General features: G+C 33.2%; 1 protein-coding gene across 11 annotated transcripts in view; it reads right to left on the reverse strand.

Moving 5' to 3' along the window:
* Positions 1–12,310, reverse strand: part of LRRC4C (leucine rich repeat containing 4C) — a 513,499-nt gene that overhangs the window by 97,689 nt on the left and 403,500 nt on the right. For all 11 annotated transcript variants that reach the window (XM_072039043.1, XM_072039047.1, XM_072039041.1 and 8 more), the window contains one exon: positions 503–589. The gene's annotated coding sequence lies outside the window, so the exon portion shown is untranslated. The remainder of the gene's footprint in view (positions 1–502; positions 590–12,310) is intronic.

Consider the following 12,310-nt stretch of genomic DNA (forward strand, 5'->3'; position numbering starts at 1 on the left):
ACATTCTTTTAGAGTTTACTAGGCTACTACCACTCTAGAACAATCCAATGGTCTAACTAGTCCACTGAAGTGAAGTATTACTTCTGTAGAGAATATATAGTAAGTGGTTCCAGAATATTTATTTCATAAAGCAAAATAAGGGAAAGAATGAACTTGCACTTAAGCCATGGAAAAGTTACAAGGGAATATGTTTTGGAGGCAATAAGAGGAAACAGATTTAATACATATACATCTTTGCTTCTCTTAGAACAAGAGTCTAAGAAATTCTAAAAGAAAGTTGTGGTCAAGAATATTTCTCACTCTTTATTGACTGTATGTTAGAAATGATTATAAGATTTTAAGAAATCCTGTCAGTTGTGACTGGTGAAAATGATGGTAAAAATATTGGTTATTTAAAGTGTATATTTAATATTTTTTCCATCAGTGATACTTAAGACTCAGTTTTCCTATCATCTCCCCAAACATCTTTCCCAATGGGTATGGTAGAGTTTTTAATTGAAACCTACCTTATTGAATCAGATCTGATCTTCAAAATCTAAGGAAGAACCTCTTCTGAAGGGCATTTCTGATAATGAAGAGGACAAATATCCTGCAAAGAACAAAAAATTAATTTAAAAAGTTGTACATCATGATTATAGGATTGTATTTTTTTTTAGGGAAAAAAAAAAAGAAAAGTAGTAATGCATAGGAGTCTGAATTTGGTTAAAACCTGTAAAATTGCTTTCTTTTTACTTGCGTGTGCACCCCCCATTTTTCTCTTTCTATACTTTTTCAGTACTTTAGACTGAAACTGCATTTCCTAATAATCTTATCTGCTTTATACCCCTTTATGAATGTAGGTGGAAATGATCTTCAACATGGTGAAAAAAATGCACAAACTATCATTTAACAGATGAGAAGTAGTAGTGGCATCTAGGTTTACAGTACTATAGTATAGGACAATAAGTTGGGGGATTAATAAGAATACAGGAATAACGGACTAAAGTTTACAAAGTTTGAAAAAAATGTGTGCAAATACATTTGGTGAAACTCAGGAGGACAAGGGACAGGGGGTTTCATTAAAAATACCTCTAGTGCATCTTTACCAAAAGTAGGCACGGCAATCTTTTTTTTTTTTTTTTTATTCCAACCTCTATTAAAATGGGATCTCCAAAATCAGGAGTCAGTTGAAATTAATCATGAGTTTTGGAAAACTCATTTGATAATTCTCTATGTGAAATCATAGACACAAAAGCAGGAATTAGCATCTGTGGTGCTAAAGAACATAAATCATATTTTACTAGAATTCCTTTTCTAGAGGAGAAATTTAGACGAGAATAGAGATTTAGGTTCAAAGTACACATTTAATACAAGCTCTCCCAAAAGCAAAGGTATAAAGCCGTTTTAATTTTATATTAAAAATTTTCCCTGGAAATAGCATAATTAAAGAAAAACTAATTTTAAAACAAAAATACTGATAATATCGAAGTATTCCTATTTTGATAATTTGTAGAACAATCTATTCCATGTTTTGCCTGGTTTTATTCATTTTTGTTATTTGTTTATATATTTTTTCTGATTATGTCTCCTCTCTCTCTCCAACAGTTATTTCTTTCATTCAAAGGAAAATAATGCCAGATACATAAATATCAAGAAACAACGGGGTCCAAAGTGATTATTTTTATGTATATTTTTCTTTAATATTTCCTTAGGAATTCAAATCCTTATTAAGATGACAGAATTACAGTGTAATAGATGATTCATGTTCTCCATGAATTCCCCTTTCTCCATGACTTCCCCAGATATAAGAAAAAAGGATTGGTTTGTTTTTGCCATCTATACAGCTACATAAACATGTATGTACCCAAATACATATATAATGATATATTGTAAGTCTAAAATATTGTCATTGTTAAGTTTTTGTTTGTTTTACATTCCAAAACACTGCAGGAATGGATATTTAAAAAAAAAAAAAAAAAAGCATTTTTTCGTACACCTGTGATTTAAAATAAATAGAATTTTCTCATACATTTATCCTAAAATACTGTTGCCTGTGTTTATTACATAGCATATGCTTGTTAAATCCATAATGGAATACAATGGAATGAGAAGTAGATTCAGACTGGTCCTTGACCTTGTTAGTCTAAGATTTTCCACCAGTTTCTAGGCAGTGTTATTGTTTCCTTTAAATTGATGCTTTACATATAAGAACTTGAGCTTGCTGAAATTCACCAAAATAAACTTCTCTTTTGCTAAAGTACAAAGGCCTAACAACATCAAAACACCACCAAACCTGAATCTACTCTCCAAACAAAGCCCCTAGGATAGATTTTAAGAGGTATTCAGATGCATAAACATTGGAACATTTTGAGATTTACAGAGTTTAAGTTCATTAATCACCTAAGTGTTGTATGTCTTCATCTTCGAAAGCTTTTCAAACAAGAACACCATTTGTCTCCTAATAACATGTGCTAAATGTATAAAGTCCACACATAATTTACGGGACTAAGAAATACTTCTTAGAGATAGTCAGTACCATTTGTGTCAGCTTAATCATAACAAGATATTGGTGGCTATTCCAATTTTTATTTTTTTAAAAAGACTTCATTTCTCTTTATTACTTCCTTTGAGCAGAAGAAACCCAAAAGTTTGTATGCTCTGTTATTTGGTTGGAGGCTGAGTATTGCAGGATTATAAACCAGTCATTAATCGTGCTGGTCAATAAAACAAAACAAAAGCCTGTCATAGTAGCTGGGGTTGTTCTGTGCAGACTGAAAATATATTAATATACACGCAGATTCATATTTCCTTCCAGAATTTCTAAGACAATATCTGAAATACCACCCCACTATCTTGCTGCAGAAAACTTCAAATACCATCCTATACATTCCTTCCTTAACAAACTGATTGATGTTTGCTCTGGGCTAGTTCTGTATTACACCCATGCCCATCTTTGGGATTTGATTCTGTAAAGCATTTAAATGAGATATTTATAAGTCAATCATACTGATGAAGACCTCTATTCCGAGCTCTAGAATGGCAAGGATTTTTGCTTTGGTTAAATGAGAGCAAGTATATAAATATACCCCAGCCCTTTGTCACACAACAGTGTAGGAGTAGATGATTTTTTTAGGCAAGGTGCTAGAAGTGAGAAGGAAGCTCTAACTACTTGCAGTTATGACACATTATTATTCATTGCGTAGTGCATCAGTCAGACTGTCATAATGCACAGTAGAGAGCACGCACATTATTGATGCTGAACAGCACTGAGAGGGATTGCAGAGGCACAAGTCATTTTGAGGAAAAATCTCTGTCACAATCCAGGCACAAGTTTGCTGCTCATTGTGGAAATGATCTGGCAGCACAAACTAGGGGATCATCAACTGAATCCCAACAACCACAAAATTACAGATCAAGACGTATTTGTAAGGTTTCCTGAGAAGCAGTCGGAATTCAGTATGTAAAGTATTCAGTTAATATTATTCAACCACATCTATTAGTCGTAGGTAAAGTGATCTGAACAACTACCAGGTCAAATGTGCAAACAGTGAGTGGTCGGCACAACACTTTGCTGAAGAGGAAGGTTAATGGCAGAAGCTGCAAGGTCAAAAGCAACATAAGAGTAAAATTCAATATCACCCAAGAAGAATATAAAGAAATAAGGCATTAAAGTAAGGAGGTCAGATACAGGCATCATGTTTTAAATACACAGACACAAAAAAAAGAAGAGGAGCCAATTAGACACGTATGGAAGCCTGAATTTCCTGAAGAAGAAAATTTCAAGTTACATGTATAAATAATTAAGAACAGCTTCCATATCTTTGAAAATTAGCCTACATGTATATGAACAAAGCTTTATACGTCTTGTTTCCATTAAAATTTGCCTCTTCAAGTACTTGCAGAAAATTAAATCACAATAAGCAAATTCACTTTTCATTCCCCTGTCCTTTAGCCAGTTGCAATACTGTGACAACTTTTTCAATTTTTCTGCTTCTCCCTCTTTTTTCCCCATATACAGCCACATTCTCTGTTTGGGTTTTTGTTTGTTTGATTGGTTGGTTGGCTGGCTTCTTTGTTTCTCTAAAATAATCTTCTAACTTGGAGTAAAGAATAATAAAAATAAAAATCAGCATTTAGCAGCAATTCAGAGAAATAGTTCTCAAACATAATTATCAGGTCAGGAAGCATTATTGCAGTGCCATTGCAACCAGCACTGTGTGAGGCCTTCTTGCTTCTAGCAGCTGGTATCATTGCCTACAAAGCTCATCTAGGCTTCACTCATGCTTCACTTTTTAGAATACTGTGGATAACAGGATACAAAAGAAATTATATTAAACATGCTGTATTCTTCCTTGTTAGAGTAACATTTAAGCAATAATGATTGAGGTGCACAGTATTCCTGAGAAACTAACTCACAGAGGAGCTAATAATCATGGCCCCCTATCAATAATATCAATTTGTAAGTAATCATATAATCATTTAGGTTGGAAAACCTTTAAGAACATCTAGTCCAATCTTTAAGATATTAGAGAAATATAAGATTAAAAAAAATCTAAGTTTACTTCTTATAAAGTGATAATAACAAAAACAATCAGTAAGTTGTATGAATACAGAACTTTTCATCACAGTTTGTCTAAAATCACCACATCGGAATTATTTTAGAGACCACAGATATGTGATCTCTGTGGTGGAGCATAACTTCTGGTAAATGATTCACAGTAGTACAACATAGAATATTCATACCAAGAAAAAAATAAAAAAATAATTAAAAAAAATCTTTTCAATCTTTTACAATTTTAATAGGCAAAATACAATTATGCAAGTGGAATTCAACCAGCAGATTATCATTTTTATCATTATACAAAAGACAGTGATATCAAGGGACCCGAACTAAACCTTCTAATTTCATTAGGATTGTTATAAACAGCACAGAGCATGTCCCTCCTACTCTGACCATTTCCTACCTCACTGAACACTTTGAGAATAGTAAGACAACAAATTAGGACAATGATACTGCTGGCAAAGGCATTATGAGAAGGTCAGGATGAATATCAAATATTCATATTAGAAAGCATTTATGCATTCATATTTTCATTAACAAATCAATTTCTTTCAGTAAACTCAGTATCATCCATGATTAATTTTTCTTTATATTCAGAATTATTATCCAACTATTTTTAGCAAAACTTGATAAGAAAAAACAAAAACAAAAAAAAAAAAAACAAAAAAAAAAACACAACAGTGAGGGAGGAATGAATTAGGTACTCCAATGCTGTCCTTGGTGCTGAATCCACCATTGCAAAGCTGGTCCACAAATTCCTAACCAGTTTTGAACGTCACACAGTTGGAGAAAAATACTATCATGTGCACTAACCTATGCGACAGAAATGCTTCATAAGAAAATAAATATTATATTTTTAAATGTGAATGAAAATATTGAATTGGCAAATCTAAATACAGAAAAGCAGGGATCAAGGAATTAAAAAAAGAACAGAGAACACCTTTGTATATCCAGTCTCCCAGAAATATTAGCTAAGTGAAGTGATGGCCACTGTGCAATATCATTGACTCGGCATTGTGAGACATCTGGTTACTTTCTTTTAGCTTTATTGGTACCCTGTTGTTCCTTGTGATCCTCTGATGTCCTGGACATATTCAATATCAAAAATCAGGTTAGTATGAATGGAATTATCCAACTGGAAAAGTTCATCTCAAATTTTAGTCTTTAAAATACACATAAAGTATACCTGTTACAGTGGAACTATTACTTAACTGTGTCAGAAGCAGCTGTATTTTTTATTTCAAATTTCTTTGAAACAGTCCAGATTGGCCTAATCTGATCTACATAAATGTATTCTGTTATTACATGTGGTGCATTTTTATTTTTATTTTTTTGGAATTTTAAAAAGTCAAGCTAAAAAGAAGTTTCATGAAAGATGCCATCTAGCAACTTTTTTGCTAATCATGACTGAAAAGAAATACAAAAGTTTCTCTAACATGTGAGAAAGAATATTTATATTCTTATTAGAGAAAGTCAGATTCAATCCATATAAATGGATAGAAAATATGTGATTTATTCACAGGTAATAATAGAATATACATGCACTAAGAAGTAAATTCATTGATCAAAACATTTTATCAAAATATTCTGTAGTCGATTGACACTTGAAAAACAGTAAAAAGTGTAAGATAGTCAGTGGATAAGCACAGCGTATGACTATTGAAGTAGGATGCGAATAGTTTCCTAAAGATTAATTCTAAGACTTTTCTAAAAATTATTAGTCTGTTCATATTTGACAAGCAAGTACACATAGTAACTTTGTCAGAAATACCTTCATTAGAAAAGCTGAATTATTTGTTCCCTTACATAAAAAATATATATATATATATATAAAAAATAAGGCTAATATACTTCCACGTACGATTTTTTATACATATATACACTTACACGTTTTTTGTCTTTTCCCATCAAGCAGAATCAGACCAATTGTACCTGCAAATATGGCTCTAAGCATTTACCCAAAGAAAATAAGTTTGAGGTACTGATAAAATTTAACAGGTTTCATATGAGAAAAGAGAAAATGAAGTTATCAGAAGACATGAAAACTCTATTAGGGATCAGTATATAAATTCAGGTCTTTCCCGACAACTGTCATTCTTGTGCCAAAGTTCAGACAAGCGATAGAGATGTCGCACACTGCTGAAGTCTGTTTCTATGTTGCCTGCCAGCACTATCATAGCATTAAGGAAACTGAAATAGAACCAACTGATTATAAAACCACAACAAAAGGAAACCAAATTGTTCCCTTTCCTATTACCTGTTTACAAGAACAGCCACGTACTGTAAATATCTCCCAAATGATCTTTTATTTAATGTTGTCTCATCAAGGAACTTTTTCTGCACAAGCTTCATTAAAGATGACACCAATGTAAAATGCAGTTGAACACACTTCTAGCTATGTATGCCTTTTTCCCCAATCTATTTAAGACATTATCACAGTCTTGTGGAAGACTAGTGAGATTACAGAGCAGTGTTTTGAGTTATGCCTACAGGATTATATATGATTTATACTAAATGGTTTATTTAAAGTGTTAGAATATGTTGCCTTCAGCTCTCAAAATAATAACAACAGCTAATAAAAACTTTTAATAGAATCAAAATTTTCACATGAAGTGAAACTAATTACTAATCATTCCCAACAGAATAAAAAAGATTTCATAACTCTAAAACGCAGCCCTGGAACTCTTCTAGAACACAACTGCTAGGGGAAAATAAGTAGGATAAACTGACGTGCATAACTTTATAAATTGACCTCTGTTAATTGTTCTTCACATCTTCACGAGTTAAAGCAAGAGAAAACTTAATTCACAGCCAAAGAAAACTAAATAATAAGGTGACAAAAAAAAAGGTTTCTAGTTTTAAGAATATGTAAGCACAAACCTTTATAAACTGTACAGTAACCTTGACTGTAATTCAAGTTCCAAAATGTCCAAATAAGCTAGCAGAAATAAAGAAACTTCCCCATTGTGGGTAAACTCAGCAATGAATGAGTCAACTCTTGAGTTTTCCATTGCCCTCAGTAACCACTGTAATGAAATTTTCATGAAAGCCAATGTGTTTCCATGTAATGGCACTTTGCATCAGAAAAAGGTTGCACACAAACTTCTCCAAACATTTGTATTTGTATGACCTCCTATTATAAAGCACACATTCTGTGCATGCATTATCTACATTTCCCAGCTTTGTCTTAAATTCTGGCATATGCAAATCAATTCATCCTTGAAACATTCTCAAGTTGCTAGAAAAGTATAAGACAAAATGAAGAAATGCAAATACCACATCATTTTTACTGCAAATTCAGAGACTGAAAACTATTGTATCAGTGATGCTGTTAAGAGCTGTACAGTTGTTCTGCTACAGGCTCCCATTTTATTATGAGTCACATCGTATTAGAGTTTAACAGACTGAAACATTCAGTCAAAATCCTACCTACTTCTTCAAAACTGTAAATCCAGCTCAGTTTTACTGTGGAATCAAGCCTAGGAAATCTGTACTCTGCATGATACCTAAAAACTTTAGCTTAGGTTGTTCTGTTGAGGTTTATTGTAAGGGAAAGCCTGATAAAAGTCATAAATCCATGGTACCTCATTATTTATTTATTTATTTTAATAAATGTTTTTATTTTTTTTAGCCATTTTTACAGATGGCTAGGAGGGGAAGAATGTTTCCTCATTTCCTAGGCTATCCAGAACTTCCCAATGAGAAATATGTTTATTTCACAAGCATGAAAGTTACATGAGTTTGCATAACTTGAGCTCAAGAGGCTGGAAAAAGCAGCAGAGATAAACTTCCTGCAACCACACTTGCCTTTTTCTGCTATGATTTACATACAAAAACAGGGTTAATATCCATCTCTTCTAAATCTTACTTGGTACCTTCATTGTCTTGGAAAGAACAGTTAATTGTTTAATTTTGCCCTTCACTTTATTCAGTAAAATACTCCATACTTCAGTTGCCACTCAAATGAACAAGATGTGTTGCTGGGGGCGGGGGAGGAGAACAAATTTAAGGATGTCAAAAACATGCATTTGCTCCCCTCTGTGCAGAACAATAACCTGCCTTTGAATTATGTATCTTGCCACTAGAACCAGAAAAAAAAAAAAAAAAAAAACAACTCCAATTTGAACAGACCTACTTGTTGAACTGGCCACATTCCAAAAATTTGCATAAAATAATTCCCAAGAGAAAATCAATTCATGCCCCCCTGGAAAAAAAAATATATAAATAAATAAAATAAAAAAATAATTAAAAAAAAAAAACACAGAATATTTATCTAAGAGTGGCTTTGCATTATTCTTGCACTTCATTCTCACAAAATGTCTCCCACATGACCGTGAAGAGTTTATTTGCCTCTTGAAAGCTATGGTCATTAGTTTAAGTGACCAGATTAATTAATTTATCCTATTATTGCCACTGTTTAAGGAAAACAAGACAGTCTTGCTATCTATGGTAAAATCATTCCAGTTTTATATATTCTGAGAGTCTGAAAAGAGGCTGTAAAAAGCAGAAATATGTTATTATTATTTCCAAGTGAAAGAGCTTGTACAAACTACTCTGTTAACAATTTCAGAACCATGAACATGCTTGTACCTTGAATACCAATACAAAAATGAAACACTAGAAATTTAGAAGTAAAGTACGTTTACAAGTTTGGAGTGGAAAATTAGACTACCTTGGCTCTAGAACCCATTTACATTATTCTGTACTCAGAAAATCAGTCCCTTCAACAGGTAAATTTTTCCTTTTTCACCACTCTACACCTCTCACAATGTCAACCACCATCCTTTTTGATAAATGTTTTTCCTAACTTGTTCAGAAAGACTTCGGCAATAGATATTATTGGACCTTACAATCCAATATTTCAGTCTCTCTATTATAAAGTGATTCCCAATATTAAACTTGAAAAAACTCGGTACAGTAAACCTGCTACATATCCTTTCTACCTTCAGCAGGGATCACTCCTTTCCAATATTTTTTCATGGACTGTTATCATTCCTCAATTTCCAACTCTCTTCCTTCTGTTCTTTTTCCAGTATTAGGTGTTTCCCAAATGCCAGCTTCCTAGGCCTTTCTCCTCATTGCCATCCTATGGTGCTCTGTACATTTATTGCATCCTATGGCAGGGATGGAGTTAACTTTCTTCACAGCAGTTTATATGGTGCCATGTTTCACACATGTGATCAAAACAATAGTGATAACACACTTATGCTTTAGCTATTGCTGATCAGTTTGTACAGCACAAAGGCCTTCTCTGTTTCTTACTCTGTGTCCCCCCCTCCCTGGTGAATTAGATTAGGGAGTGTGCAAGAGCCTGGGAGGAGGCACAATCAGATAGATGACCTAAACTAATCACAGAGAGATACCACGCCATACGTCATGATCAGACATAAAAGGGAAAAGGGGGCTTAGGGAGGTTAGCAATCTTTTGCTCATGGTCTAGCTGGGTATCAGTCTACCTTTGGTAGATGGTAAGTGATTGTCTTTAAATTGTTTTGTTTTCTTTCTCTCTTTTCCTTCACTTAGTAAACAATTTTATCTCAACCCACAAATCTTCTTGCTTTTACTCTTCCTTTCCACTTCCCTCACCCCACATTGATGAAGGGGCCACCTAATGAGAGGCTGTGTGGTGTCTAGCCACTTGCTGAGGGTTTATTTAGAACATATTCGAGTTCAAAAATTAGATTAAAAATTCATTAAAAAAAAAATAAAGAAATCCTGAATAGAATAAAATTAAAAAGAAAATATTTTATTCAGATCAAACAAAATGTGCCTTTGGGTCTGAAACAATTTTTATAATTTGATTATAATTAGTAGAAAGGGGAGACAGAAAAAATTTTTTTTTCCATTTGGTCACAGTGTACTTTTTCTTTTTGATTTTATAGTTAAAGGGATGAATTGGGAGATCAACTATTTCTATACCTATGCATAAAAAAAAAAAGCACGCACTCACGTTTTGTACTTTTCAAAATGATGAAGCTTTGCACAGAAGCAAAAGTGAAATATTAAACACTTTCAATAGCCTCAATACCCAAACTATTAACAGATGCTCCATCTGCAATTATGAAATAACATGTTCATGAAAACTAATGTGCTAATATTGCCATGTACACATTTAAAAATTATTTCTGAAAATGTGAAACAGTTTATTAATGTTTTGTCCACATCTTAAGGCACTTCAGGGTTATTTCCTACATCTCATTCTGCAATGCTTTGTCAGATTCAGTGTTAAATAGCTGTCATTCTAGCCACAGAGCTATCATCTCATGCCTCAGATGGCTCTTCCTGCACTTAACATTATGCTTTTTCCATCTACATTAAAAAAAAAAAAAAAAAAAAAAAAAAGGAAGAAAAAACACATACCACCATTTTAATCATACTTGCTTAAATCTATATCCTTGTTCTCACTCAGTCTTCTGACCAATGCATTCCAGATACCCCTTATTCCTTAATTGTTGTAATTTAGATCAGCAATTTAGGAGAGAGAAGTAAACATAATATATATTATTGCAAAATTGAAGATGGAGAGGAAAAAAAGTCACTGAATATGACTCAGACTGATGATTTTCAGCTCTTCATGCTACATTTGCAAAGTGACAATGTTGATGCATGACAAGGTACAAATAACCATTACTTGCAGCAATGTCTTTGTCATTCCCTTGAAAATGCTTGTGTGGTTTTTATTAGGAGGAAAAAAAAAAAGTTTGAAGATATCTTTAAGTATATCACTGGATTTAATAAAAGTATTAGTGCTGTGTATCGCTGTATAGTGCGAGGTTTTTAACCACTTATAATATGTGAATCTTTTAATCCTAAATAGAATGGTTTGGGTTGGAAGGGACCTTCAAGATTATCTGGTTCCAATTCCCCTCACATGGACAGGGACACCTCCCACTAGATCACATTGCTCAAAGGTCCCATCTAACCTGGCCTTGACGAAGAGGAAATAGTCCCTAAAACAGACCTTCAATAAAGGAAACGGAGAGAAAGTGCATGATGCCAAGTGTCTTAATCTACACTTAAACACGTTATGTAATCACTAACGTAAAATATCTAGGAAACATACGCAAATCTTTTTGGTCATATTATCTATGGACACATACAGAAAAATGAGATATCACATTAAATATGCGTCACATTTACATGAGGATAGTATCACCTGAGGAAGCCATGTCTATACCTATACAGGACTGAAGTATAATTTTCCATTTGTAGAATTCTTTTAAAAACAGATAAAATGAAAACAAATATATTACTGTACATACAACCATACCAGGACATACTGGGCAGTTAAGAAAAAATCTGATATTGGCACTTGCTAAATGCTTGACAGAGAAAGGAATGGAGGACTACTCCACCCCCCCCCCCCCCAAAAAAAAAAGGAAAATAATTCTGCAAACCTTATGTTATAGATAGCTCTCAAAAACACTTACTCAGTCATTACTTTCGGTACCCATAATCCCTAAACAAGAAATTCAATGCAAAATTAACAAGTTCACCTCAATAACTCCTTTTGAATAATATTTTCAACTATATGTTAATACATCATAAAAGCCAACTCACAAGTCAAAGGACGTGTGAGTTGGGGCACTGAGTGCAGTGATATGCAAAAAACTTGACTTAGCATTCTAGGTTTGCATTTGGAAATCCCTCAGTTTCCTACTAAACCTCAGACTTTTTGAACTATTTGAATGGAGTATTTAGCCCGGTTAGGGTTCAGTTTCATCTACTCAGTATGGAATATTTTCTAAATTCAAATAAATTTTTATAAGT

Source organism: Anas platyrhynchos, chromosome 5 (assembly GCF_047663525.1).
Source record: "Anas platyrhynchos isolate ZD024472 breed Pekin duck chromosome 5, IASCAAS_PekinDuck_T2T, whole genome shotgun sequence".
Classification (NCBI taxonomy): domain Eukaryota; kingdom Metazoa; phylum Chordata; class Aves; order Anseriformes; family Anatidae; genus Anas; species Anas platyrhynchos.